Here is a 4,511-nt window from a genome sequence, read left to right as displayed (position 1 = left end):
AATTTAATCTAAGATTTTTTTCAAATCTTGTTACGTGCCATTCCATAAAATACCATCAATGTATCTTTTTATATAGTACAAGGTTTGCTCTAAGCTGATGCTAACTGAATAAATTCTTTCTGCCATTTACCCATAAACAAATTGGCATAACTTGGAGCAAACCTGGTACCTATTGCTGTCCCCTTGGTCTGTAAATAAAATGTATCTCTGGGCATCAACGGGGAGCTGTATGCGCCGCTCCAACATGTCAGTGCAGTGCTGCCCGGGGGAGCCGCTGACAGGGCAGGGATCCGTAAGGGAGACCGCATCCTAGAGGTGAATGTGGAAGGAGCCACACACAAGCAAGTAGTGGATTTGATCCGTGCCGGAGAGAAGGCGCTGGTACTAACTGTATTGTCCGTTCCACCACATGAGGCAGATAGTCTGGACCCTAGTGACGACTCCTCTGGACAGTCATTCTATGATTACAAAGAAAAACAAGCTGTCCCCATCTCCATCCCTACATACAAACACGTGGAACAGAACAGTGAAAAAATTGTGGTTTACAATGTATACATGGCTGGGAGACAGATTTGCTCCAAACGTTATCGAGAATTTGCCATCCTTAACCAGAACCTGAAACGTGAATTTGCTAATTTTACCTTCCCTCTGCTACCAGGCAAGTGGCCGTTCTCCTTGTCTGAGCAGCAGCTGGATGCAAGGAGGAGGGGATTGGAAGAATACCTGGAGAAAGTTTGTTCCATTTGAGTAATTGGAGAAAGTGACATCATGCAGGAATTTCTTTCCGAGTCGGATGAGAATTACAATGGAGTGTCCGATGTAGAGCTTCGTGTTGCATTACCTGACAAAACTACCGTGACGGTCCGTGTGAAGAAGAACAGCACCACTGACCAAGTGTACCAGGCTCTTGCTTCAAAGATTGGGATGGATGGAATCACAGCCAACTACTTTGCTTTGTTCAAGGTCATTAACCACTCCTTCGTCAGAAATCTGGCACCCAACGAATTCCCACACAAATTATATGTACAGAACTACATGTCAGCCATCCCTGGAACCTGCTTAACCATCAGAAAATGGCTTTTCACTACTGCTGAAGAAGCTCTTCTTAAGGACAATGACCTTGCTGTCTCATACTTTTTTCACCAGGCAGTGGATGATGTAAAGAAAGGATACATCAAAGCTGAAGACAAGTCCTACCAGCTTCAGAAACTGCGTGAGCAACGAAAGATGCTAATGTACCTAAATATGCTGCGGGGCTGTGAAGGCTACAATGAAATTATGTTCCCTCACTGCTCCTGTGACTCCCGCCGGAAGGGACATGTAATTACCGCCATTAGTATCAAACACTTCAAACTGCTAGCCTGCACGGAGGAAGGGCAGCTGGAGAGCCAAGTGATTGCCTTTGAGTGGGATGAGATGCAATGGTGGGACACTGATGAGGAGGGAATGGCATTCTGCTTTGCGTATGCCCGGGGGGAAAAAAAACCTTGATGGGTGAAAATCTTCACTCCTTATTTTAATTACATGCATGAATGCTTTGAGCGGGTATTCTGTGAGCTGAAATGGAGAAAAGAGGTGGAAGAGGAAGCAACAGATAAGGACAACAAAAACTGCAGTAGTGACAGTACATGCAGCAAGAACATATTTCAGATCGTGAGATTACAGCAGAAAGATACTAGCACTTAGTATCCTCATTCCCCTGGTGTCTGAACCGAGATTTATCGACACTTAGCTCACCGGAGATCCGTAACAGAAATCACGTGATGAACCATCCTTTCATTTGGAAGAAAAGGCCGACTGGCTTAGCTCCTTTTTGCACTGGGTCTACGGTGCACTGTACAGTACATGCTGGAGTTAAGCTTCTCACTCCTTCCATACAGACTCATTTACATGTAATTTAAACATTTCCTAAGCAGCAGCTTTGTCATAGACCCATTTGTAATTTCCCTTTTGCTATTAGTCTGTCTCAGCCCTAACAATGTTCTCCAACTCTTCTGTTTCATCTAACACTACTACTTGGTTACACTGAACTTCATGAGTTTGGTTCTCAACTTTTGAAGTTGAGGACATGTTTTCAGCCTGAACAGAAGATCCACAAAAAGGATTTGGTATGGTAGTGTTTGCCAATAATTGTTTGAAATCTTCTTAACACAATGTATGATTTAATGGACTGATGCAGGACCCATCTTCACATTTGCACACCTCATTGATGGAACCCGCAACTGAAACGTAAAAAGAATTGGGACAGATTTAGGCATTGCTTTTTGGGACTTAATTGCAGAAACCTAGAAGGGTTCACATTTCACCTGAATATATATATATATTTTTGCCCCTCAACAAAAAAGCCGCAAGACTACCTGAGAGCACAGAGTCAGGGCTGTAGTGTATGTTCTGCTCTTTCTTGCACATGCACCTGTATATAAGGAAAAAATCATAATTTTTACATTTCATATTGAACTAGGAATTGATGAGCAGGTGTTTACTCACCCTTTTTTTGCCTGTGCAGTATATATACCTCTCCTTCAGTAAGGATTTCAGTATTCAGTCTGCTCCTAGTCGGCAGTCTCTAAGATTTGTATCTTTTTGGGGGGGAGTTTGGTTTGCTCTTTCTAGCTGCATCCAATTCTTATTTAGGATATTAACCTTTTTAATGCAGGCTCCTTTTGCTAGTAAAAAGGTAAATTCTGTTTAGAAGTTACTGGAGTCTTGTGGGGGATAAAGGAACTTTAATCTGGACAAAAAAACTTTATCTTTATAACTTTGTTTCTGTGAACTTCAACGATTGTCAGTCAAGGATGGCAGCGGAGCACTTGATTCGTGTAAACTTCAGGAAGGTGCAGTGAATAGGACAAGCTTGTAGTATGTGCATGTAAAGCAACTTTTTTTAACTGTAAATATGATCATGCTGCAGTAAAGGTAATGAAAAGTGACAAAGCAACTTATGAGATTGTTCCTGTTTTTGTTTTCCCCTCCCCCCCCCCGAGCCTTTAACATCAATGTACTCAATGTTCTGCAGTGCTCACAAAAGAGCGGCAATCATTAAATTAAACAGGTAAAAAATAAAGTTTTGACATTTGAAACTAAAAAAAATGTATCTCTGAATGTGAAGTAACTATCTAGAATTCATTTTATACTTTCTAGTATGAAATCACATTGTTCTGGTTTCAAAACTTCATCTTTATTTAAGAAATGGTGTACTGCTTCCAAACCAAAAGTAGCCAAAATAAGTGTATCCTCCCATTGTACCATATCTAAAATATTTAAAAGTTTGTTATATCTTTCCAATATGGGAGTGCTTGGACATATTTTTTGAGAACCCTATTGACAAATTGTGATAAGATGTTTGTCACTAAATTCATTCCAGAAATAATAGGTCTACCTGGTGGATTATTCATATTTTTGGTAGATAATAGAAGACTGTGATTCTTGGATGGTCAATTAAAAGGTAATTATAGTAGTTCTCATTGAATACATATGTTATATAAAGACATTCTATTAATTTATATTAGTAATGAAACACTCTTTTGGCTACAATCTGCTAGTTTGAGCGCTATTCTTCATTGTGTTTTAAAATTCTATAATGTTGATGTGCACATAGGGGTCACTGCTAGCCACTACTCAAATAAATGCATATTTATCCACACCAGGTGATCACTATTACTACAGTGATTACCTGGCTATTAAAACCTATAGAGTGGTTTTTAGTCTTTAAAATAAGGTGTCTTGAGACTCCTTTATTAAAAAAGGGTGTGCTTTTTTACTTTTTTTTTATTGTGTGCAAATGTCTGCAGCACCATTATGCAGCATTATGCAGCAGTTTTGCAATAATGTTATCAATTTGCTCTGTCTAAATAATTAATTAAAATATTTAGGTTTCATATCTCTTTAATGCAAATACTTGCTATCACAAGATTGCATCAATGGAAACTAGGCCTTTTTGTTTAACCTATAGAAAGGGAAACCAATGGTGATTGGCAACTGCTTCTCCTGATTGTGGCTTTACCTATGCATTTATCCCCTTTGCAGTGTGGGGGGGGGCAGTATTGTCAATGTCATATCAATAAGCATTTCATTTTTAATTACACTCTTCCTTTATAAGCTGGCTGGAACAGGATTGAATTTATGTTGTGAAGTACCAAATGTTTTAAAATGTTTATTTTTCAACTATATTTAAAGGACCAGTCAACACATTAGATTTGCATATTCAACAAATGCAAGATAACAAGACAATGCAATAACACTTAGTCTGAACCTCAAATGATTAGTAGATTTTTTTTCAGACAATTTTAAAAGTTATGTCTTTTTCCACTTTCCCTGTACCATGTGACAGCCATCAGCCAATCACAAATGCATACACGTACCATGTGACAGCCATCAGCCAATCACAAATGCATATACGCTTATTCTTGCACATGCTCAGTAGGAGCTGGTGACTCAAAAAGTTTAAATATAAAAAGACTGTGCACTTTTTTTAATGGAAGTAAATTGGAATTTTTTTTTAAAATTGCATG

General features: G+C 39.0%; 1 pseudogene; it reads left to right on the top strand.

Moving 5' to 3' along the window:
* Positions 1 to 201: 201 nt before the first annotated feature.
* Positions 202 to 2,502, top strand: LOC128664382 (sorting nexin-27-like; annotated as a pseudogene).
* Positions 2,503 to 4,511: the final 2,009 nt, after the last annotated feature.

Source organism: Bombina bombina, chromosome 6, assembly GCF_027579735.1.
Source record: "Bombina bombina isolate aBomBom1 chromosome 6, aBomBom1.pri, whole genome shotgun sequence".
NCBI lineage: Eukaryota > Metazoa > Chordata > Amphibia > Anura > Bombinatoridae > Bombina > Bombina bombina.
The sequence above is the reverse complement of the archived record's forward strand: the minus strand, read 5'-3'. Positions and strand labels throughout refer to the sequence as shown.